The sequence below is a fragment of the Anabrus simplex genome, chromosome 1, assembly GCF_040414725.1.
Source record: "Anabrus simplex isolate iqAnaSimp1 chromosome 1, ASM4041472v1, whole genome shotgun sequence".
Taxonomy (NCBI): Eukaryota; Metazoa; Arthropoda; class Insecta; order Orthoptera; family Tettigoniidae; genus Anabrus; species Anabrus simplex.
Genome location: NC_090265.1, coordinates 872,392,918 through 872,420,374, shown reverse-complemented (window position 1 = coordinate 872,420,374; position 27,457 = coordinate 872,392,918). Strand labels below are relative to the sequence as shown.

At 40.6% G+C, this 27,457-nt stretch overlaps 1 protein-coding gene across 9 annotated transcripts in view; it reads right to left on the bottom strand.

Annotated features, from left to right (window-relative positions):
* Window positions 1–27,457, bottom strand: part of RhoGEF2 (Rho guanine nucleotide exchange factor 2) — a 1,252,673-nt gene that overhangs the window by 254,995 nt on the left and 970,221 nt on the right. The gene's annotated exons all lie outside the window — the stretch shown is intronic.

Sequence of the window (27,457 nt, the reverse complement as noted above, 5' to 3'; positions counted from 1 at the left end):
GCTTTCGCTTTACGAGCTCTGAATTTTTATAGTTATCTCATCATTTAACCACCTATTTCGGACCAAATATGCGGTGTCCCATTTGTCTTATAACTCTGGCTGTGCAACATATATAAATAGTAAAACTTACTACAACAACTTTGCTAATGAGAAACAATTTTAATAAGAACTGTCTAAAAATTGTAGTAGGTTGTAAGAGGGAGAGAGAGGGAAAAGGTGCGCTTCGTATGAAGAGTATCTACACTGGTATCAAGAGATTAATCACTTCATAAAGATAAAATAAAAATACAGCACGGTCCGCAGAACGCAATGAGGAAATGGCACCAGGTTAATTAGAAGTTTATCCATAGCCTTTGGACGGACGACCTTAATTTTACAGAAGTACGTAATATCGAAATGTTCAAAAACCGTTTTGGCTAAATAAATCTACGAACTCCAGTGGTATATTACTTTGAGATTCATCAAATCCAAAGTCACCTTAAGCCTTAGAGAACAGCTACTCAAATTTACAGAAGCTCTTGAATGAAAATGCGAATCGGAATTCATACTAATTCTTGGCATCTATTTTTTTAAAATCAGACAAGAGCAATCATTAAAACACTTCCCCATTACGTCGACTAAATTACGTCACAAAAATGTAAAACATGGTTTACATCTTACCAATATAACAAGCAAATGCAACAGGGTTATATAAAAACTACCACAGGTGAATGAAATATTCCGAAAGATTGCTAAATTGCAAATGCCGGCGTACCATAGACAGAAGAAGTATTTTACGACAACTGCCATCCGACCCCGGAAACGAGAGGAGTCAGTTAATTGGCAAGGTAGCGGATAGCGTCCCTGGTCGCCCAATAAGCGGCGCAGTGACGTCAGGCAGCGTTATGGCGGCTATAAAGCACTGGTCTTGTTATAACACCAGCTCCACGTGCCGACTGTTCAACACAAACTCCCACAACCCGACAGGTAAAATCTATGTAGGTAGGTATATCAGAATCGTGGGAGTTTATCAAGAAACAGTATAGTTTTTTCACATTTTAAATCCATATTTTAAGGTTTTGTTCGTTTCATGCAAGAGAAACTTCACCGATTCCAAGCAAAATCCGTCTATCTATCCATCAATCAATCAATCGATTTCATATGAAAATTTTGCATCAGTTACCTCCAAAATTATAACTGAGCATGCCGTTATGACTCAGTTCCCTTCATCATTCAACCACCATCGGTGTAGAAAACTTGAAAGCTATAGATCCTACCGGAATGGAGTAGGCTACTTTCTTGAAGTACCGGACAACAAAGAAATAAGAGTCATTTGTTACAGTGAATTATGGAAGTATAATGATAAAATAAACATAGAGCTAAAATCATACTTCGAGAGCCTTCTAATTTACACTAATCATAATTAATATGATTGAATTATATTTTACAACAAAAGTTTCGACTACCATCAATAAGAAATACTCTCACTCATCATATGTCTTCACCTCAACTATGCTCTGAACATCATACAGTCGGTGACCCTCCTCCATAAATTAGAATTCAAATTCTCTTTAAACACGAGTGGCTGACAACCTATAACAAAAAAGAAGTTTTAAACTTATATTTAAGAGAAAATCTTCACAGACGCCCCCTCAACAATAAGAACAGGATTCAGTCGAAACTAGCATTTTTTCGATTCTGCGTTTTACCGACATTGTCAACTGTTATAAATTTGCTTCTTTTTTTTTTCGACCCCTCACGTGTCACAGCTCCAGCAGCTACCCGGTATGCATGTATGTATGTATGTATGCATGTATGTATGTATGTATGTATGTATGTATGTATGTAGAGTGCTCAGCCCTGAGGCTGGTTTGGACCTTAACAGCTCCACCATCAACCGTCATATGTGGCCCAGGCGTCACTGAAGAGACGTAGTAGGGAAATGACGAGTGAGGTAGTTTCCTCGTTGCTTTCCTCACTGAGCCAAAAGTTGCTATTACAACTCAGCCAAGTCCACTAAAATGCCCACTCCAACCGACCCTATGAGCAACATTCATACTATTCATAACAGAGACGAGCTGCATAAGAAATGGCATTACTAGCACCATTCATATCTCGGTTACTTTCATGTTGCCTAAGCCAAGGATGAGACAGACACAGATCAATGAGAGTAACAAATTTGTTTGTTCTTTGCCAGCAAAAGAATTTAAAATTTTCGATTTTATGCCCTAGAATTCCTGGAAATTCTCTGCTACGATTCTTTGTCCCGGAGATGTAGGAAGGTTACGTCATCTTCTGCTGGCTACCTTGACAGTGCCGGTGTCATTCATAGGAAAGTCTGGACACCAAAACATATGCTAGAGGCAGGTACAGGTTTAAGGAATAGTGGCTGTAGGATAAAGCCAGTTTATTTTACTTATAAACAGTTAGGTTCGTACGCAAAATTAAAGACGTTGCGATCTGCTCAACCGAAGTTCAAATGTACACAGTCTTATATTGCAACAAAATTAGAGACATTTAAAATACACCATTTTTTATTTAAAATGTTTCACTACAAAGAAGACAATGAGGTAAATCATTTTCGCAAAGTCGTGGAGGTGGAACTATTTTGAAATAATTCCACAGGATACGCTTTCTGACATTGTTTGCGGCGATAATTACACGACTGAGTAGTCTAAGTACATTAACTGATGGCAACTGTTGATGTACATCGTTATCACTCATAATTTATCAGACCCCATATTCAATATGCCTATATGCGTAGCCTACATTTGATCAGTGCGTGTGTTTACCGATACGGGGGCGAAGGAAATAATTTAGTCCAATATTATAGAGTATTCGCGTCATAATTAGATATTTCGGTATACGACTGAGCAATATTGTGTCTAATTGTACGCAATAACTTTCGGACGATGGCCGAAAAGCAAAGTAAGTCGTGGAGGTGGGACTATTTCGAAGGGAAGCCACATAGCACAGTCCGCTGTGTTGATGCATCAAAAGAACTAAAATACGCCAACAGAAATACTTCCGGGATGATCCGGCACTTAAAAACACACAATGTCACAGAAGAGGAATAATTATAGGGAACACCTCCGGCCCGGTCTGCATCACAAGAAGCTACCCTGTTGATAACTGCGAGGTATCCCGGTAGGTGTACAGTACATTCAGTTATTAGGTACAATAACAAAATACACGGTTATTCAGCTAAGATATTCAACTCAAATAACTCGTGAACCGTTTAAGATACTGATATTCTATTTTCGCTTTCATCAATTGTATTAAGGGGCACATAGCTGAACATACAGTACTTTTCCAGGCTTTCGACAACATTTATCGGCATAGGCCTACACGTTTCTATACGAGAACGTAATTTCACGCAATAACTGCTGCTCATAAACTATCAAGCTTACGCTTGTAATTACTGGGACGTCGCACAGATCGCAGCACAGGAGATTCGGTCTCGAGCGAGAGCATCGCCCATCACTACTTCAATCCCTAGATATAAGGATGTAGTGAAATAACAAAAAAAGTCAAGAGAGCGAAGCAATACGGCGGCGGAAGACTTCACACTCGGCACATGATACTCCATTATTTGCAAGCCACCTGGCTAGGCAGTAGTCGTCTTGGCAGACTCGAGGTAGTTGAGGGCTGTAAGGGTCCCAGTTTCTTTCTTTCTTTCTTTCTTTCTTTCTTTCTAAGTTAATGGCCATTAGATAGTGTGGTACACACAAGCTTCTGGCCATTTTAAGCTTCGAGAAGACTTGATATTTAGCATGCTGACTTAAATCAACTTCAATTTCACAAATCCCTCGTCAAAAATGCTCTGGACCGAGCTCGATAGCTGCAGTCGCTTAAGTGCGGCCAGTATCCAGTATTCGGGAGGTAGTAGGTTCGAACCCCACTGTCGGCAGCCCTGAAGATGGTTTTCCGTGGTTTCCCATTTTCACACCAGGCATATGCTGGGGCTGTACCTTAATTAAGGCCACGGCCACTTCCTTCCCACTCCTAGCCCCTCCCTGTCCCATCGTCGCCATAAGACCTATCTGTGTCGGTGCGACGTAAAGCAACTAGCAATTTAAAAAAATGCTCTGGACTGGGAACTGATGAAATTTACTCGTGGTTACTTTTGACGCCAACTGGATCAGGAAGACTATACCGTACTGAGATTTCAGGTCCTGGCTTGTTTTCACTCATATCGAAGTGAATGTAAAGTCAACTGGTGAAAGTATAGGAAACTACGTATCACACACTCAGTCGAGGGAATAATCAGTTAGATCTGACAGAAGCAACCGAGTTCAAATGATATCTGCGCGCGCTTTCCTTCGAGAATATTGGCTCTTACCTGCATCTTTTCGTTTATTGCACCTAGTACAGAGCAACAGTTGAAAAAAGTAAGGGGGGGGGGGGGGGGGGTTGCGCGTGAAAGTCTTGTTCGTACGTTAGGGGAGACTTGAAGGATGGATGTGCAGCAGCAGGCAGTTTTAATACGCCCTCTTTTCGATTCTACAACACACTGATCGGTTTAATTCACTGACCTGTTGCAATATACGCTAGCAAGCTGAGACTGATAATGTTTATGGCTTTACTTCCACTAACTACTGCTACGGTTGTCGGAGGCAAGAGATGCCAGAATATTATCCCGCAGGAGGAGGAAGTACAACTAGGTAACCATCCTCTCTAAACAAATTAAGTGGAAACAAATATGAAAAGAAAATTAAAACTATGTATTAAACGAAGTAATTTGAAAATGAAAAGGTAAAACAAAAATATTTTATTAAGCCGAAAAGGACATCGAAAACTCTAATTTAGAAGCCCTTTATTAATCCACTCGCACACACAAAGCGAACGACGAGATCAGTAGGATTATAGTCAAGGTACGTAGAATACAAGGTAGGGATCACGAGAGAGGTGCGCAGTGGCAAAGCAGAGCTGTGACGTCACGCAGGACCCTCGCGTTGAATCTGCTCTGAGTGAGGTAGAGGTAGTTTGAGTAAGAATCGCTGTGCACGCAGAAGCTAGGTGCTAATAGTACACGATAGTAACATATCTATGGTGTATAAGAAACCGTGTGTGTTTATTTTATGAGATAAAACGTAAAAAGCAGTAATAGTGTACACTTTTCAGTATGCTTTTTCATGTCATTGCAGGCTGCACAAATCATAGCAGGCACGCGAAGGAACGAAACATACACTTTCATGTATTCCCTAAAACCACTGACGTAAATAAATGGTGACAGAAGTAATCAAGACATTATCGAAAGTTATCTTTCTCAGCTTCGAGGGTTCGGAAGGCTTTATGACGATCCTCTTCCGACAGCTGTGACGCGAAAGGTGAAATCGTTGCTTTTATCCTCAATGCTTCCCAGGCGATAAGAAATTCCAACTGTTCTCCGGAAGATTATGAAATATTACGTCCAAATATGTACTGATGAACTCGATCAAAACTCGGATATCGTGTGCCAGTCTAAGGCCAGCGTTGAGCCCACAACATCCTATTTTATATCGGAGGATGAGCAAGGGTTCGTTAAAGCCCTTGAAGATCTAGTAAAACAGCTCGAGGGGAGTCGTGAAACCAAGGAGCTGCTTGAAGACTTCACTGGCTATATAGCTTTTAGGATAAAGAAGAACCACCTCGATATAGAAAGTAATTACGGAGAGAAAACAGGTCAAACTACAAGGGGTGGAAATTCAATTTCAAAAAGAGTCTTTTTTTTTCTTTTTTTGCAAGTTGCTTTACGTCGCACCGACACAGATAGGTCTTACGGCGACGATGGGACAGGAAAGGGCTAGGAGTGGGAAGGAAGCGCCCGTGGCCTTAATTAAGTTACAGCCCCAGCATTTGCTTGGTGTGAAAATGGGAAACCACGGAAAACCATCTTCAGGGCTGCCGACAGTGGGGTTCGAAGCCAATCTCCCGAATACCGGATACTGGCCGCACTCAAGCGACTACAGCTATCGAGCTCGGTAGTTTCAATTTTACCACGGGAAGGAACTGAAAGAGGGTTCTAACATCATCACAAACCTTACGGATATCCTGAAAAAGAAATTCTCCGAAATTTATGAGCTTGCAAGTTGCTTCGTGAGAAGCCGTTCTTTTATTCGAATGGACGCTTTAAAAAAAGTAAGACATTGAAGAGACCGGGTTTCTGTTAATACAACACCGATAAAGAAAGAAGAAAAGCAAATAAATTCCACTGATGCTATGGATAAGTGTGTTTGATATTCTTTTTTTTTAATATCAGCATTATTCTTTGTGTATAACATACCCGTTATTTTTTTATGAAAGGCAATTTATTATGTTGTATATGAAAGCAGTGCTAAGAATGTTAATATACAGACTCATTAATATGGCCTATGTAATATTAACGTGGAATTTGTCATTTCTTGGCACTTGCAGGAAATCATTTACTGTACTGTTTGTATTGTGGACAGTTTCCGAACATTTGCTGTTTGTGTTGTTGACAGTGTATATAGTTTCCCAATACTGCTTGTAACAACGGACGTATTTCTTTCAGTCATCAAGCTTTATGTTCGAGTCTGTTATTGTTGTCATAGGTGTTGAGAACATGAACATATGGAATGGCCATTCCACTGCTATCACAGTCTTAGCATTCTTACATCCTTTTATACAGATCGAAATACTTCAGAAACGCTGCTGGATTCACACTGTATTTCCTATTATTACTCTACTGTAATAGTGAAGTGGAATGCATTGTCTTAGGTGATGTTAAAATATCAATGAAGTTATCTCTAACTTGTGGCTAAAACAGAATAGCTTACAGCTGTGTATTAGTCTACCCTCATATAGAGGACAAGGCGCTGAGGGTTCACGTGACGTCATCGACGGCCAAGCGTGGTGGGGAGACCTGCGCGTGATCCCTACCTCTTGCTCTAACTACCTTGGATTATAGTCATCGGCTAGTACGAGTTCGAATGTCTCCTGCAGGCCGAGGTTCTGTCTTATGCCAGAGAGATCAGTGCACTCCGTGAGGATGTGGGCCACGGTAAATTCGGCAACACAAGAACACACTAGGGGCGGGGTCTTCCCTCTTTAGGAAGAAAGCGTGCGTAGATGTTCCATAACCTCACATAACCTATCCTCAGCCTACACAAAACTACGGCCTCTCTCCGTGAAGGTCGGACAGAGGACCGCCACATGGCAGTCGTCGTCTTTATATCTTGATAGCTCTCGGCTTGTTAGGAGTTCGGAGAGCTAGCCACTCCGATTCCAAGGACGCGAAGATGGTTCGACGTAGCTGAGAACGAATATACGTAGCCGGTACGTTCATACATGTACGTCGTAAGAGTGCCGCTTCTCTTGCAGCTTCATTCGCAAGTTCACTTCCCGAAATCCTAAGCCACGTTAATGTGATTCCGGAGCCAGCATCACACAACCTGGCTAGAAGGTCCTGAATCTGCCATACCAACAAACGTCCAAGAGACTGCAGATAACTTAAGAAGTCTGTACACACGAGAAAGCGGTCTCTTTCGTCACCCAGTACAATCTACACAGCTTCTAAAATGGCGAAAAGCTCCATAGTATACATGCAGGAGTTACTTTACGTTATGCCTAATCTACCGACACGAGACTGACGTATTTGAGCACCTTAATGCTATTTGCTTTACGTCGCACCGACACAGATATGTCTTATGGCGACGATGGGATAGGAAAAGCCTAGGAACTGGAAGGAAGCGGCCGTGGCCTTAATTAAGGTACAGCCCCGGCATTTGCCTGGTTGAAAATGGGAAACCACGGAAAAACATCTTCAGGGGTGCCGACAGTGGGGCTCGAACCCACTATCTCCCGATTACTGGATACTGACTGCGCTTAAGCGACTGCAGCTATCGAGCTCGGTGAGCACCTTAATGAACCACCGGACTGAGCTATGATCGAACAAGCCAACTCGAGTAAGAAGGCCAGCCCTGCGGCGAAAGCTGACTGCTGACATTTAAAAAAATAGAATAAAACAAGCATGTTCACTTGCTGAACTCATACATGTCTATCTTAATTTTACCTCAAACGAGCTCCACGCATTTCAGAAAATTCTAGTAACGTCGTATCCAGAGTCCCATCTAAACTAATAAATTAGTGCTGGGAAAAGCTTGCTGAAATGAATAGCGATGCCACGATGAATGAGGACATTATTGGTAGATACTCCGTATGGTCCTCCAGAATTTAACACTTCAACTTAATTTGACTGAATTCAGACAAAATTTATTCATTTCACCATTTTTATGGGCTCTTGTCATATTCTTTCAAAATTTAGTAATATTTTTCACATTGTTTTGAAATCAAAGTATAAACCACGTTATCGCCGAAATCGACGTAACTATTCCACCCGTGATACATGTCTACAGAGGTACACTAAGACCCCACATTTTAAAGTGCACACTGCGAAACAAACTTGGTCAAAACACAGTAACTTACTGACTAGCTTGCAGATTACTGAAAATATGAAATGTAGAAGTTATAGTAAGGTGTCCGGTGCATAAATTATAATGCAAGGGAATTTAATTCAATTTACAGGGCTAAGCAGATAAATGAGTACACAGGAACAGCCTGGGCCCCGTGTTGCCCCGGAAGTAAAGGCTCGGAGCCCCTCGCTCACGCCGCCTGTCGGTACGAGCACCGGCTGGATCAATGCTGCTATTGCCACTATCCCTGGAAATGTAATGGAACAAGCATTCCGTTGGGTAACGTGCGCCGTACTGTGCACTGGCTTTGGACGTCATATCCCACTCCCCATTCAACACGCTGTCAATGAAGATCAATGACTGGAGTGCCACTTGCTCAATGAACTACGAGAACTTCGGATATTTCATCCTCATTTTCTACTCCTGAGCCAACATTGTAAACAAATGTCTCTGTTGTAAATAAGCACACAACCTCCAATTTCGTAATTGAGAAATTAAATAAACAGCAAATATATGAGGAAGTATAAACTTTAAAAAGTTCATTAAAACAAATTTTTCCAGAATGTTCACTTCTCATACAAAACACGTTTTGAAAAAGAGTGCTGCGCTAATATATTTTGGGGACTGAGGATTTTTCTCATCAATAACATCGCAAGAATATAAAAAAGAAATAATATGAACTGATTTTAATATTATCGTAATGCAAGCAAAGCCTGTCTGATATCCAGTGTTAATCTGCAATATCTGTATCTATTCTAGTGTAAGCTAGAGTGATTATTTAAATTACAGAACGTGTGGAAGTGCACTAAGACGAGGTACAGTATCATGCCAAAATATGCATGGCAAGAGCGTGATAAGACTACGAACGTAATTAAATTTCCTGAAGATGTCACTTGTCTGGGTTAGGGTAGTACATATCTGTGCACTGGACTTAAAGGGAACTAACCACAGGGTCTCAGACCGACCGCATGGTGTTTGAACTCTGCGCTACGGCAGCTGCCTCAGCCGAACTCACGGCGCGCGCTGCCGCTTAAGCGTGTGTACCATCTTATATGAAAAATTACCTTATAAAAGACGCCGGAAAAGTCGTCCTTCCTGGGTTATACAGGCACTGTATCTGGTAACCACATTCTAGCTGACGCAAGTGAGTTCTGCCACTGTAATGTTTTTTATTTCATTCGTAATGATTTCTTCCAGTTCCTTCAATGCGAGGATTTACAGTATTCGATGCACCTTTTCTTTCAGTTTACCCCATAAGTAAAAATCACACTGCTGGATCTGGAGAATGAGGGAGAGACAGACCAGCACTGATCACTCTGTCTGCAGACACTTCCGAAATTGCAAGAAGGGAATCTTCTGCTGTATGAGCAGGGACTGCATCTTGTTGAAACCACCCACGCAAGTTTTCCTCTTCCGTTAACCGATGAAAGAACGGCGTCAAAATGTAATCTTGGTACCTCTCTGCATTTACTGTCGTCTCGAAAAAAATAGGCTCAATTATTCGCTTTGTACTACCAGCACATCAATCTTCCTATCATAATGAGGGACTTCAAAAACACCATTTGGACTTTTTGCACAACAATAGCGAGAGTTATGACTGTCCACAGGACCATTAAGATGAAACCAGAACTTTTCATACGAAAACACGGTGTTGCAATGATAACAGTCTCACCATGTTAACAGCTGAGATTCAGACTGGCGCCTTATGCTTGCCAGGTCGAACACTTGCAGGCTGCTTGCAAGGTTAAGAACTATGCGCGCGCCTCCCATATTGCAGAACCCCAATCGGAGAGTAAGAACGCCACTTCAACGGTCTTAGTTTATGTGAGAGACCCTGTATGTCACAAGTATGGAACATTACAGGAGGGTGAAAAATGTTTTTCTATGTTTGCTTCACTTGCATACTTTTCAACGAAAAGGTGTGTACATTTCTTGGCATAATAACGGAAAAAAGTTATTTATTTTTAAACATCGTGTGTTTACATTTTTATTTGCTTTTTGAAATACACTAGATTCGGTACCGTTACGTCTGACATGAAAAATAGAAACCAAAATTAACAAAGCACTGTGTCCTTACTCGGCAAAGTCATGATAAAATTAAAATAAGATGTTACTTAAAATCTAATTTTAATAATATTGAACTGAAATATATCTAAGTTAAAAAGTAACTAATTCCACTACAAAACTTGCCGTTATAGTGGAGAATTTATTATTTTCTATTGATGAAGAAGGATAAAGACTTTGCACACAGTAACGAAAACAGACACACAAACATTTACGGTGAAAGGCATCGTAAAAAACAGCAATTAAGGAAACCAAAGAACAAAATTATTAAATTAATAACAAATGCATATGATGTGAAACTCAATACTCGAAATACAATATTAATCATATAAAATACTGTTGTTCGTTTTACCAACTGCAAAAAAAAAAAAAATACTTTATGACACGTTACATGAAATTAACATTTCAATGATCGTCATCTTCAGTTGGAAAATTTTATTCGTCATGTTGGAAAGTTCGTCACAGTGTGTGCCATACGCTTCTGTACGATTGTGTTTCACTGGAAAAAAATGTGAAAAGGGTTTATTATTATTATTATTATTATTATAGGAGATAGTGCTTTGCATCTCAAAATAGAACGCGAAAATACTATAAGAATGTCAAAAATTAACATTTGTAAAAACTGACAGTGTCCTTTACCTTCGACGCACAGTTTTGTAACGAATGAAGCACGCAGTTAATTATCACCGCCACTACATTCACGTAATATTTCTGGCAACGCCAATCAGAAGATGACGCTACTGATTTGCCGTTCGTATCCACTGCAAAAAATACTAATACAGTACTTTATGCAGAAATGAAAATAAAGAGGCTGCCCAACCAATCTAGTAATTCTACAATTAGACACATTGAATACACATCAACAGACGACATAAATGGCAAGTTATTATTTCACACTACATTAGTAAATGAAGATTCAATACTAAGTTTCTTTCCTCCAACGGTGCAGAAGATATGCCTATGTAACACTCGTGATTACAATTTTTTGAATCAGAGTAACAACACAAGCTACCATTCACAAGTTCAACGGTAGCTCCATACCTCATGTAGTGGGCGGGCGCTATTTCCATCCCTCACACGCAAGCACTATCCTAAGGCCACATTTCCATTCATAAAGCAATGTCTAGACATTTCCGTTTGCGAGTTTATCGCGTAAGTTACATAAGCATGTGATCATATCCAATTCATCCCAACCTACACTCAGATAGGTGCATATCATCCCACACGTTGCCTGTAACCCAATCAAGACTGGTGTGTGTTCAGTTCACATGCAGCTGTTAAATTAATTTCAAGTCAACACGATTACGATCAAGATACAGACTATAGTAAGAACCTCGGAACAAATTAAACACCTAAATTCAACAACCTCGCATATTTCCTCAAACGGAGAATGGTCTACGTTAACCAAACACAGTTTATAATAATATTTTACTACTAACGGTCTTATTTTACACGCGGGACTCTGACTACGAAGCCTGCAAATTTATTTTACTTAAAATTCAAACGTACAACTAGGTACTTAGTGATCTTATAGTAACAAAGGGCGAACGATACCAGTGTTCGAGTGGGACTCAGCCATCCCGATATGCCGCCGAGACTCGAGCCAGTTCGAAGCAGGTCAAGCAGTCACGTGACCGAAGGCGGAGTGTAGCTCGGGCACACACATCGCTAATGAAGGGTCCAAACAATACATTTTCGAAATGGATAGCTTAGTCTGGAGTTCAAAATAACTGAACGATGGTGTAAAATGTATTCAAAACATTAAAAGCAAATAATCCATCTCTCACCAAAATTATTTTATTTATTTATTTTTCACTAAATTATAGGGAAACATCTAAAAACAGCACACTTTTTGTAGGTTAAATTCAACTGCTCTATATTACAAATGCTTGATTCCAGAATAGTTTTTGGTTAATGGGTTATAATTTCGAATATCCGTAGGACGAGCCTACTGTTTTCATTTGGCAAGTTATGTATTTCGGAGGGGGTTTCAACCTCCTTAACCCCCGCTACTGTAACATAACGCTGTATGGACAATTTACGTTGACACTACGCCTTTTTACGGTGTATTCAAATGGCATTCTGTAGACAGGAATCATCGCGCAAACACAAATTATATCTCCAAAATACAGATACAGGTAGAAGTGATATTACGCACGAAAAACACGGAAGTATACAGAAAACGAAGGACGAATCGGCGCTGTCAAGCATAATTATCTCACGCATCCTCCTGGAGTTCTCTGGGCGGTAATAAGAGCAAGGCGCTAGGTCACCACGGTGTGCACAAAAGCTCGAGCAAAGCTCGAAATTGTTCGAACGATGACGTCATCTGTTCGAACACAGTTCAAGCCGGCCTCAAGAACATCACTTATAGACTAAGTGATTGGTCTTAACTTGGTATATAAAGTAACTTTTTTTAAAAAACAATTATCGTTATATACACGGGTTGTTCAAATGAAACATAGACAGAGCTGGTACGGTTTGGTGTTTGTAATAACCGCTCAGAGTGGTGTTAGTCTGAGACGCATACACTAAACGGAGTAACAACCGTTCATTAAAATTATCTTTCCCGAAATTTTCACTTCAAACACAAAACATATTTTAAGAAAGTGTTGTGAATAACACCTACAGCACACAAAAAATCATAATTATTAGGCCCAAACGAATACACCGTGGCAAGATTCAATTCCTGTTCAAAGAACGTGCTTGGACCGGGAAAACTGTCAGGCAGCCTCCTTTAAATCTACGGTAACACATCAACACGCGATAAACACAACGCAACACTGCGCTGTTTTCGCTGGGGTCTTATGGATCACCCGCTTTACAGCAAAGATCTCTCTCTCTCTCTCCCTCCCTTTGCGACAGGCACGCTTTTGATTTGCTGAAGAAAATCCTGAAGAGTAAGCGTTTTACCACCGATCAAGCAGCTCCTGATGCTGTGGATTTGTTCAACCAGCAACCTTCAATGTGGAGGGAAGGGTACAGAGAAACTCGCTCAGCGTTGGGACATGCCTAAACGCTGAGGGTGATCAGCTGTAGCTTCTCTCAGACTATCAGTATGTTGTTCTGATATGGTGCATGTTGTCGAATACATATAGTGTAAGATTCCAGACACCAGTCTAGGTTTCACTTCTACAACCCTTATACAAATTCTACTTATAACCATTGCATATTTTGGCACCCATTTTCGGCATTCTATTTTGAAATGTAATTTAACATGCTCCTAATTTCATCCGGTAGGGATTCCTGTACAGTTTGCTATAACCAGCTGATCGGCGTATTAAAAAAAATCAGGAAAACAGTCGTCTCAAGGTGGTGCAGCTCTTTTCAGGCACCCCCCACCCCCAATGGAAGTGAACTGCACGTACCTATTTTTAACCATATACCAGCCCACCTACCAGCCTTAAATCACTGGCAGTACCGGGAGTCAACCCCGGACCTCAGAGAATAGCAGCTAGTAGCGCTAACCGGGAGGTGGATAGCTGGTCGGTGAAGGGTAGGCCCATTCTTGGTAGAGAACTACACACAGATCTCGTTTGTAGGTTGGTAGAAGTCGACAGATAGTGGAACTGAGAGACAAGGTATTCTGAGGTATTTGCGGTCAGTATGTTATGTCACATGGAGAGCTGTGATGAAAATAGTTCATGCAGGATATATCTAACACATGCGTTATCGGCTTCTTGAAGTTTTCTGGAAAGTGATGTGCCCAGTTTGAAGTAAACTAGGTCTACGTCAAAATTACAAGAAATAGACGTAAACTTTATACTATTTGTCTTGCAATTTGTTTATACTGTATATATCTGAGTTTCTTCATATATATTTGCATATGTTCATTCGAACGACAGTTGTCCAGGGGGAGTAGTTCTAAATATAAGACACCAAAAGCGAGAAAAATACATTCTGTACGCTAAGTTACGAGAAGAAAGCAACGGGAAACTGCATTTCCAGTACGCCCCTTCGATGACGCCTGGACTATCTATGAACAATGGTGGAACTTACGGCTAAAAACTAAAAAAAGAAACATCTACGTTAGTTCGTAGTAGTTCGTGACTGCTGATGTGACCATAGCCATCATAAAGATGCCGACGTGACGGATTTTTGTCCCACAGTTCTTTTACGTGCCGGTAATTCTATCGATACGAGGCTCGCATAATTGAACACTTTCAAATACACCAGACTGAGCTGGGATCAAACTCGCCAACTTGTACTTCTACCTCTGGGCCACTCAGTCTAAATAATAATAATAATAATAATAATAATAATAATAATAATAATAATAATAATAATAATAATAATAATACCGTGTCTGGTCTGCTTGCGTGGGGGTTTTGCACCGAACTGAGTAAGAGTTAGGCATAACCCTGCGTAAGCCACTGGGGTGGGGCCTCTCAACCCCAACACGGCGCGTCCCAATGGCTGATGCGTGTAGATATGCAGGACAGGTGTGAATAATTCACACAGACTACAGACTCTTCAAAAATAATACTGATAAACGAATTCTCAAAAAACGCACCACTTTTGGGAGTAGCTTTTGCAGTCAATAGCACATGTGAAATCTATAAACGACAGACTAATGACAATCATCGTAAAAAGCGCAAATAAAACACACACACTAATTAATGCATACATGCCAATCATTGAGGACAATAAAACAGATCGCAAAAAAGAAAAATCCTGGGAAACACTGGAAGAAATAGTATCCAAAATTCCTCCAAACCACGTCTAAATTCTACTAGGCGACTTCAGTGCACAAATAGGCACAAAAAACCACAGAAACACAGAAACACAATTGGAAAATTTTCAACACAATAATGGACCAACCAAAGTGGACAAAGATTAGTCGAACTCTGCAGGATATTCAACCTTAAAATCATGTCAACACACTTCAAAAACGAAACCAGCAAAACAACATTGAGATCACCGAACACACTCATCGACGAATTCCAAATTGACCCTGTAGCAATTTCGTATACAAATCGTAAAGAAATTATGGACGCTCAAGCCAGAAAAAGTGCAAACATGTTCAGATCATTACCTGAGAAGAACCACACTAGAGTTAAAACCTCAGAGATTCACGAAAAGGAAGTCACGAATTCCACTGTGACACCACTAGGATACAACCACCCCTCGCAGAAGAAATAGAGATAAAGGAGGCAAAAAATGGGCAATAACTCAAAAGCAAACTGATTACATTAGCACAAACACTAATTTATCTGCAGAAAAAGAAGAGGCACCGTTCGTGGAATGAGGAATGTTGAACAAGGAATCTAATCTCGACAGAAAGCATAGAACAATTGGAACAGCAAGAAGACAGAATAACTACAAAATATTCCTGGCAGTGAGGAAAGAGACAGCCCAGCTGATCAGACAGACCAAAAGGAAATTTGAAAAGTATCAACTACTTGCAAACAAGAAAGACTTTGAAGGAAACAACACACGAAACTTCTGTACAAATTCAAAACTAAGGTTACAGGTCAACAACAGAGTATCTGCTTCAAGAAAGAAAATGGATAATTGGCACTAAAGAACCAAAAAACGAGAACTCACCAAATATTTTAAAGAACTACTGAACTGTCCAGAAACAACACAAAAATTTTCACCTCAAGAACCTGAAAATACTAATCCAAATTCGTAACCACCAGATGAAGAAGAAATTGAGATTAAAAGCCTTAAAAACAATAAAGCATCGGGTGGAGATGGAATCATAGCGGAAGTCCTCAAATCAGCAGGGCCGAACACCACAAAAGTAATCACAAACATCATGGAAGACATTTAGTGAACAGAAAATATCGCAAAAGACTACAAAAATGCATTAATTCACCCCCTACACAAGAACGGAGACAGAGCAGATGTAAACAACTGGACAGGAATCTCACTAGTAACAGTTGCATACAAAATTATATCCCAGGGTCTTCTCGATAGAGCAAAACAACTAGAACCACAAATCTGAGAATATCGGGCAGGATTCAGACCAGACCGAACGTGTCCAGAGCAAATCTTGAACCTAAAGCTAATCCTAAGACATCAGAGAATTTGTAGCAAAAATTTGGTCTGGAGGTTTGTTGATTTCAAAAAAGCCTATGATTCAGTTGATCGCAAATCATTCTTCTAAACACTGAAAGAACAAGGTTTTGACATGAAAACACTTGCAATCATAAAACTGACACTGACAGACATGAAGTCCAAGGTTAAATTCATGGGGGAAATCTCAGATACCTATGAAATTCAAAACTGGAGTACGACAAGGAGATGGCCTCTCACCTTTACTCTTCAACCGAGCCCTTGAAAAAGTGATACAAGAATGGCGCAATAAGAAATTAGTCCTCAAAATTCACCAACCAACCACTTTAGGCAGAGAAAAATTAGCGACAGATTGCCTAGCATTTGCAGACGACCTAGCAATCTTAACCAGAGACATTTCAACAGCCCAAAATCATTGAACTCCTAAAAGAAATTGCGGAAAATATCGGCCTTCAGATATCTTTTGGAAAGACAGATTATATGACCTGCAACTAACAAGCACCAAATTCATAGACACAAAATATGGGAAAATTAAACAAATATCACAATTTAAGTATATTGGTGAAACAAATCAGGAAAATGGGCTCGAAACAAAAGCCAATGAAATTAGATGCCAAAAGATGGAAAGTTCATACCGACTAACCCAAAATATCGACAACAAAATATGTACCTCTAAGCAGACGAAACTAAGACATTACAATGCTGTCCAGAGGGTCAGAAACGTTAATTTTGAACAGGAAAGCAGACATTTGAAACACTGAGATAAAGGAACGCAAAATCATAAGAAAAATTCTAGGCCCAAAATCGCCGACGGACAATTCCGACTCTGAGGCAGACAGGATATCAAACAATACACAAATATTGACAGAGACATTAGAAAACTCAGGTTAAGATTCGATGGACATATTAAATGAATGAACCCAGACAGACTTACAACAAATAGTTGAATTCTAAGAAAAGAGTACAGCCAAAACACACAACGAAATGGACTGCCGAAATCAAAATCGATTTGAAACAGGCAGGAATTACACCAGCAGATGTCCAAAACAGGGTATTCTTCAAATCCTAAATTCAAAAATTCGAAGCTGATCAAGACAAAAGACCAAAGAAGAAGACTGGAATAACCTGGTCTGAAGACAGAAAGGAAGCCCACAGTAAAGGAATGAAAGAAATATAGGTACAAAGGAAAGCAAATGCACGCCTCTAAGTACTTTTCGTAGTCCTAATGGGCTTATTCGCATATAATAATAATAATAATAATAATAATAATCATAAAATATAACGCTCTCGACAAACATGATTAGCAGCAAATAAATAAAGTAATCAAAGTAGGAAGGAAAATGGTGAAACCCGGTACACAGCTTGCTCCTGTCTAATAGTACCAACGGGTCTGCTCAAGGCTTAACGTCTCCATCCGACGGACGAATCACTATCAACAGTGTCGTATGTCCTCACTCCGTATGAACATTGCTGAGAGGTTTGGAATTGAATCCAAGCTTTTAGTAATAAGGAATTGTTTACCACCACCTCTCCTACCCTGATAGCCAACATTCTGAGGGTGAATATTCTTCCACCAACGGGATTCGAATCGGCTAACCACGGAGTCAGACCATACAAACCTGACGCCTTAACGACCATGGCCACAAGGCGGGTTAAGGGATTATACTATTATAAGCGGTGAAACTATCGGTAAGACCAAAGAAAAGAGCAACAGTTTCCCCGTTTTACTTATGAACCCCTCTATGAACACGAAGCAAGTTTTACAGTAGTATTCACTATTATTCACAAACTTAACCATTCTGAAATAATGTGTGAGAACAAAGAGCGTTAACGTAAATTTTGACAGTCAAAGACTGGATAACAGAACACGTGAATGCAGCTCATAATGGAAGCCTATTGATCTGTGAGTGTACACATCCTGAAACCACAATAGCAGGCAGAGACAGCTTTGAACATTGATTTCATTTGGCTGTTTGACACCAGAAAGCAATTCAATCGTGCACTTGAACCTCCATTACAATAAAAAAAATTAGGTAATCACAATACCTTTAAACAATCTGGAATACAGGACAGGTCGCTTGTTCCTATGGCTGAATTCCGTCTGCCAAAATGAATTCTGTATTCCCAGCTAAAAAGTGGTCAAAGACGACACTGAGGACCACAGAAGCGATACAAAGACACACTAAAAACCAACATGAACAAACATCAAATTAAAACTGACAACTGGGAAGATATTGTACTTGATCGTCCAGTATGGCACCATAATGTCTCGAGCAACAACGTCGGAAAATAGAAACCGACCTGAGCAACGCTAGGGAACAACGGGAATTTCTGAAGAAAAGCAATACTATACAGCCAGCCCGCATCAGTCAAATATATGTCAACAGTGCTGTAGAGTCTGCAGCTCGAAGACTGGCCTCTACAGCCATCTAATAACTCACAAAAAATGAGTTATGAAGAAGACAATAATACTCTTCAGCGAGTGGTACCCCATCATCATCAATCATACAACGATCTACAACAAAAATATCAAATATAGGGCAATTCCGGTCCAAGTAAAAGGTGTCTAGTAATAGGATAAATTCCGTTCTTAAGAATATTTTTCTTCTAAGGCAGTAGGTAAAGAACCAAATCTGAAAGTATGAACTGGGCGGCCGCGAGGAAAGGTCTACTATCTGCACACTTTTTAGCGATAGATTTACACCCTAGTGCTGAATCAGTCGACTTCAGTTATCTTTCGAGATTCGTACTGGCAACCTATGAAACACAAACTAAGAATCGCTTATCATCGCTGTGCGACATCTGGCGTACACTTTACGTACTCGTACTGTTGTTGTTTACACAGCAAAGCCAAACTATAGAATTCATGCCAGGAACACGTTTCGTATCGGGAAATATTATATAGTATTATATATTGTGTGTGTGACACAGTTGTTGGCGTTAAGATAATAAAGATTTAGAAAATTCATATCGATCGATCATATTTATCGATTCAATTCAGATTTCATTTCCATTCAGTTGGCAGTATTTACCGGAACCGGCAGTGCTCCCTTCTTACTCCTCTCCAAGTACAAAAATCTATCACTAAAAAGTGCGCGTACAGTAGATAGATATGTACTTTCTGATACAAATAACGAGCGTACTAAAGAACTTCGTCTATTTTGTTCCACGCTTATGGCCTTTTGAATATAAATTTGAAAAGTGAAAGCCTAGGCAGGTATGTACATATCGAAGGAGATATAAATATTCCCTAGTTCACTGTCACTGCAACGTGGCCTCAGCAGAGCAATAGCCGGCGTCTTCGAAAGGTATGGGAATACAACTGATGAAACCGTTGCCACACTGGGGAGAAATGAAGAAACGATGGTTAATTTACTACTGAAAAAGCCTGAATACTTTCAAAATATTTCTCATCTTACACATATGTACATGTGTGAAATACCTACAGACCGCTCCGAATCTTCCAGTGATTCCTAATCAGCGCCAACAAAGGGCTCAGTTCACAACGAAGTTAGTTTTTAACGCTCCATATGCTTTCACATTCACTTTCTTATAGTGTATGTTAACGTAATCCAATTCATTGCTGAATACACGTTTGTTAAGATACATAGCATCGCGTTACTTATTGTGTGATAACTTGTCCCAATTTACTGGAGATTATGGTCTAATTATATTTGTACAAATACGAGACGAAAGTAAGCTTCAGCCGCGCACGTATATCAAACTAATTTCAAGGTTACGTTTATTCCTTAGATCGAAGAATCGTCGCACGCAGAGAAATGAGTGCCCTCGGCGTGAAATTCGTTTTGAACAAAGAACTAAGACAGCTGGATAATTCAGAAGCGAGCAGTCCTTACCAAAAATCTACGTCTATCTACGTCACCGGGACAAATACTAAGCCTGAAGCGATGACGGACAATACCGCAATCGTGCGGGGATGGGTGGAAGGCGAAATAAAAGCACAATCGGAGATCATTATCGCTATGCACACGTTCGATATCAAACAAGTAAAAGGATATGAAACCTGCTCGGTAAGGGTTAGGTTGGAGGAGATTTACCAATCGAAAGGACCATCGCGAAGGCGTCCCTTTTAAGCCAATTGGTTTCGTCGAAAATGTAGGAAGGCGATGATGCACGGCAACACACTCCTCAATGTTTTAACATCGTATAAAAGTCGACTGAGATAGAAATTAATCATAGTCGGCTGGCCGGTATGTTGCTACGGAGTTTTGAAAACTTTCGCTATGCCACTTCATCGCGGTACGATTTGCCGATTCCGGAGATGCTGCAAATCAGAATAAGCGAGGAGTTTGACGCGCGCAAAGATAACAGTCGACGTTTAGTGCAGAACGCGATGGTCACTGATAAGGCCGCGAAAACTAATCGTTAAGGTGGTCAAGGTCATGGCGGAAGATCAAGGGAGAACGACACGAACAGAAACTTTAAGTGGATGTAGAAAACAATCTGCCAGTAGTGCTGATCACGTGTGTTTCTATGTTCTGAGAGACACGACGTCGACTCAGCGCTTCAAGTCAGAAACGACGCAGATTGTGAGTGAGACCTGGCGTGTAGACAGTGACTGCACATCTCATACGTACAATGACACTTATGCTTTCGCGAAATTCGGTAAAGAGACACTTAGGAAATAGAACCAGGCCAACTGTGCACGTGCTGGTATTGAGCAGAAATGTTCTGCTTCAACCGTCGCAAGGATAAACTGTGACGTCAAAGTGAGCGATTTCCGGGATACTCTGTATAAGCCTGATTTGTGCGAAAATCTAATTATCACTGAGCAAATCACCAATAATCGTTATGACGTCGGATTCAGGAAAATGAATGCCGAAGTTTGATACAGCAATGGGTATGTAACTCTGACCGGGACTCGTGAGAACGGACTGTATTACTTTCCGAGGACAAGGCCGCGCCCAGCGCAAGAACATAGATGAGGACGACAAGATAGGGAAAGTTCCAACGAAGAATTCCCTAGAATATTGGTATATCTGGCTAGGACATTTAAATATCCAAGACCTCCGCGAAGACGTGAAGGGGTGTCTGCGAGGGATAACAATCGAAAATGCCAACGAGGAATTCGACTGCAGAGTCTGCTTGCAGGGGAAGATGAGTCGATCCCGAAAGCATCTGCGAAGAAGTTAGCCGTGGGCGACCTAGCGCAATAGGATGTTTGCGGCCCGATGAGTGATCCTCACACGGCAAAAATAGAATATATTTGCACATTCAATGATGACTACTCCAGCTGATTTGAGGTAAAGCTCATTAAACAGAAAAGTATGGTATTTGAAAGAGTTCGGCAATATGTACACAAAGGAGCGGAATATAATCAAGTATCTTCATCAGATAATGGATTAGAGTTCGTGAACCACGATTCTGGCTAATTACTACGGAAACAAACTTCAAACATTTGGGTGCGGAAGTGTTCGTCATAGTCAGGTCACCAGGAAAAGGCGAAATCGAGCCTCGCTCCATAAACGGAATCTTTGTAGAGTAACCGCGGAACAAATGGGTATCGGGTCTGTATTCCGAGCTAAGGCAATATTCACGTGTCAAGAGACGTCAAGAACCTAGAAAAGTCGCATATGTAGCTGAGAACGAATGCCGAAATTTCGAGCCAGTAAGAAGTGACTTCACGAGAACCGACCGGTCCGAAGAACGACGACATTGTAGAAGAAAGCCATCCATAGAAACCAATCGCAATCCTTCTCAAGGACAGGACGTAGACGCCGGAATCTTACACCAATAAGACAACGACTTTGCAGAAGATGCGTGTTTCCCTGCAGAGAATCTGCCCAGACACCGACCCGGAAAACGACGCACGATTTACATCGGATGTCCAGGAAGGTGATAGTACATCGATAAATCACAGCGATGAGAAGGCAGACTTCGCGTCTAACCCTACCTTGTAGACTTTGTCCGGTGCACAATGATGCGAATAGCTGGAAACACTGGCAAGTAAACTCAGGTCTACACTGAAAAACAAAACAGGGGGCTTGGTACAGAGGTCCCAAGTGAAGGATGTGCTTGGAAGCAGATTCATTCTAGCAAGTTAAGTACGGAAAGGACAGACGTTTGGAGAAGAAAATTGCCCGGGTCCTCGATAACGGATACGCCCATCATTACGGAAAAGACTATCACGAAACGTTTGTACGTCATCTCGATTGGACTCTATTCGTTTGCCACGGAATTGCATTCTGACAAATTAAAAAGACAGATTTGCTCCTTTTCGATTATACTCATATCCCAAAGTTCAAGAACATTTTAGCCGACTATCTTTTGTGTCAGGAAGTGTGTGTTATGTCAATCAGTCCTCCAACAACGTCCGCGGGAAATCTATCTTATATCACGCACAGATCTTAGAAATGCACAGCAGAGTACAATCAAAGAAAACATAGTTCTCGCTAGTCCAAGTTACATCTCTATCTATCTCTCTCTCTCTATCTATCTATCTCTCTTTTCGAGGATATATCTTGGAAGTGTTTCATATTGCAACGAAAAGGGAAAGAACGCCTAATAATCACTGGCAAAATACACGCTATATGCGATTTTATTTCAAGACAATTTCTGTCCGGCACGGTATCCATGATCATTATTACTAGTAGATAAAATACGACCCATTTCGCAAAACCAATCAATCCAGGTGACGGTTGGAACCCAGTGACCTTGTACGGTATCCATGATCAGCATTACCAGTAGATAAAATAGACCCATTTCGCAAAACCAATCAATCCAGGTAACGGTTGGAACCCGGTGACCTTGCAATTTTTCTTCAGAAGACAATACGACAGGTGTCGCAAAATCGCTATATATGGCAGCGTCCAGTTAACCAATCAATTAAGGTGCCAGTTGGAACCCAGTGACCCCGCAATGGAGTCTCTCCAGAAGACAGGAGTTTCGCTTCAGCAATCCATGCCATGATTGTCATTCAGTTGTATGTACGTCGACATGCCTTAAGTCAAGCGACGGCAGCATACCCAAATATGTCTCAGTTACGGGTAAATAATCACGTCATTCAAAATGTACAATCTGCCAAAGAAAGAATAAGCGCATTGTATTAAGTTCCTTGCAGGTACACTTTTCTCAGAATTAACTGAACCTGTAGATATGTTGGTTGTGGATATCCACAGGGTCTGTATCTACATGGGAGGGGAATTACATTTTGATAGTACCGTACTTACAATCAAGTCTTAAAAATATTAAATGAGAAGGACATACAATACCATGCGCTTTGTTTCGAGTGACTGTACATCGGTCAGCTGCAAGGCGACGCGAGTTATCTGAATTCCAAGAGGAACAGCGGGTGCCACACAAACACGGCATTCAATTTCTGAAGTTGCGATGTTCACTGGTGTCTCGATAATACCTCACTGAAGGAATTACGATCCACTGCGATAACACAATGAACGACCACGATCACTTCATTATGACCAGCGACGTCTGACTAGAATAGTCTGTGGTAACAGAGTACTGACTCAAATCTTAGTAACATTCAATACAAGAGCTACCAGTCACATTCAGCAGATTAGGGCAGCCTTCGTCAGCTTCTGTACGGTAGCAGAAGACACACGCCTGAGTACCTATTTAACTGCACATCAGCGTGACTCGTGAGGTCGCTAATTCGACTCTGCAGAACTAGAAATGTGTTGGAAATTATAATGTAGCTTTTGGGCTTTCGCCGTGTCAAAAAACAAGGAGAAATTCTTTCTATTTTGCGGACACTTTGCTTCATGTCTTCAGAAGAAAAAAACACTTCTATCCACGAGGAAGACTTCTGTAATTAAGTGAAAATATTTAGCCTGTGTTCTATTGTAAGTGGTATTCTCGATCGTCACCTGATGGCTCACTGAGCGCTAGCCTTTCGGGTGAGAAGTGACGATCCCATCCTAGCTCCAATTAAGAGGTTTCAGGTTCAGTACGCATGTGTGTTGCGAAATAGACAGCAAGGAAATCAGATGAATCAATAACGATGGAGAAATATGGTAGAAGAAATAAATAAAAATGAAGTATAGTGCAACAAATGATTAAGGACAGAATAGAATAGAGATGAAGATGAAGACGAAAAGTAACTTGTGCAAAAGGAAAAAAGAAGACAAAAAGAAAAGGAGAGAGAGAGAGAGCCAATGTGAGGGGAGTAACAGATGTACACAGGTTATGAAAGTATGACATAACCTAGAATGAACCATCTAGTGAGGGGAATATTTTCCTTTCCACTCGGAAGACTAGCGCAAAGCGAGTCGTCTGGTGACGAACGAGAGAACCACTTATAACAGAACGCGGTACGGCTAACTACGCTGCGATCCCTATACCGGCCTTCACAAACGTGCTCCACGCAATGTAATCAGAGTACTGTAGTTTCTTAGTTCGACATATGGCTCGGACCACTTATGGCTGAGCGGTACAAATAAATACTCCGTTGTGGAAAAGACACTGAACTGGATTGCCGATTCATCTGAATTTGGAGGTACAGAGATAGTTACATAATTAATATTGTTGAAATGATTAATTCTAAAGGCTACTTCCTTTGATATTTGCCAAAAAATGTGTGAAATTGCTAAGTGATGGAACAATCCAACGTGCAATCGTTAACTGTGAGTAATAAGAGCAATTACTTAGTATCCATAGTACTTAAGATAGGCCTACATAATAGAAATTAATACGAGGATATTGTTCAGTACGTCTGGTTCTGGTGTTAGGAAAATCATGATCTTGAAATTAAGCGTTATTGCTCAATATTATCAGCGTTTTAAAATTCATCAAGAGCTACACTCAGGTAGTGGCAGTGGTAAAAACAAAGTAATTCTTATTTTTTCCTACTGGTATATTCAGCGGAGCTTCCTGAACAAAACTGAGTGGATGACAACAGTATGTCAACTCAAACCCGTATAATATTTTCATTTTGATATATAGCTGCAGTTTACATTTTATTCATATTTTGCAGTTACTAGAGTTTTACATAAAAATTCACAGACAGAAAAGTAATAAAATGTTATTGGTTTTTACGTCACATTAACTACTTTTACGGTTTTCGGAGACGTCGAAGCGCCGAAATTTAGTCCCGCAGGAGTTCTTTTACGTGCCAGTAAATCTACCGACGCAAGGCTGACGTATTTGAGCACCTTCAAATACCGCTGGACTGAACCAGGATCGAACCTGCCAAGTTGGTGTCAGAAGGCCACGGCCTAAACCACAGGAGCCACTCAGCCCAGCCGAGAGAAAAGTATTTTTATTAAAAACCTGGTAAGCTGTTCTTTCTTCAAAAGCTCCAATTCCCTGTAGAAAGTATCGTTTTCGATGTCATTAATATTAATTTGTACCTTTGTCATTTCTTCCTGTTTCTTTTGTAGAATTACTTTCACACGCCACCAGTTTCCTCAATATTTGAGGCATCAACCTGGGTGTCTAGCTCCATGGGTGAATGGTTAGCGTGCTGGTCTTTGGTCCAAGGGATACCGGGTTCGATTCCCAGTCGGGATGGTGATATTAACTTTCATTGGTTTATTCCGACGGCTCTCGGGAACTGGGTGTGTATGCAGTCTTAAGCATTACAATTCATCATAAATAGGGTCACATCCTCGCAAACGGGCAGGTCGCCTATAAGGCTTCAACTCTCCGGAGCTGCTTCTTTAATAATCGTCTCCTTGGCTGAATGGTCAATGTTCAGGCCCTCTGTTCAGAGGGGTCCCGGGTTCGATTCCCGGCAATGTTCGAGATTTTAATCGCGACGTTAATTCTTCTGGTTCGAGGATTGGGTGCTTGCCCCAACACACTCCTCTTCAAATTCAGACAACACAACGCACACAGAAATACGCAACAGAGAATACATCCATCCACATAGGGTTGGCGCCAGGAACAGCATCCGGCTGTAAAACAAGGACAAACCCACATGTGCGAAAAGTTCGTACCTGTGATCACACACGTGTAGGAAAAGCGGTATCATCAGTCTGGCTGGATATATGGCTTATCCATATATACATTTTAGATTTAAAATTACCTGTACTTTCACTACTGGATGTTCAAGAGCTTGCATTGGGAATGTTAAAATCATAAGCAGCTTCAACTCTTTCGCGTTTCTTGGGTGAGGGTGCCGTGTTTTTAGTATTATTTTTTCGGGGACTTGGGTACCAGTCACTTTATAACTAGGATAGTTAGGAAACACTGATAGTACAGAACATTATTTTAGTCTGCTAATTTTTCCCACAAATGAACAACGAAATTGTTTGAAATAAAGGCTACAAACAACAGAAGAAGAAAGTATCCCGAGAAATCGCTTTGAACCACTCATATTTTGTCCCTGTCTGCAGGAAATTCACGAAATGATAGTGTCCCTTTGCTCTTTTTGTTCGAAGTACACAAAAGCATAACAACATCACATATTCGAAGATTTGTAAACAATAAAAAAATCACTACACAATGAAAATACGAATTAGCGCATAACTATCAACACTCAATAACAAATGTCTTACTATGAACCCATCAGCAACGCTAACAACAAAATACGTCTGAAAGTGGAAGCATTAGAATTATGGTACACAGTTTTCTGTCAGTATCATGTGTGGCCAGCGCCCCGGTGGCATTATGGAGAAACTTTCCAATTAGGCCTACAGCTTTATGCTAGGCTTCACTAGCTAGAGCGACTCATCAAGTCGATCGTGAACAGATCAACGGTAAAGTATTCTCAGATTAAAGTCATTGTTGGAGAACTCTTCTTCGTGGACAGACGTGTTTTCTCTACTGAAGATTCCGAGCAAATTATCCGTGAAACGTAAAGAATTTCTCCTTGTTTTCTTGACACAGCGAAAGCCCTAAAGCTACATTATCGTGTCTATCAATAGGCCGTGAAAGCATCAATATAAGAAATGTGTTGTATATTTTGATAATTCACATAAAAGTTATTTCGGACTGATGACAGTGTTTAAATTTGACGCAAACCCAACGAGGCTATGCATTCCAGATATCAAGAAAGAATT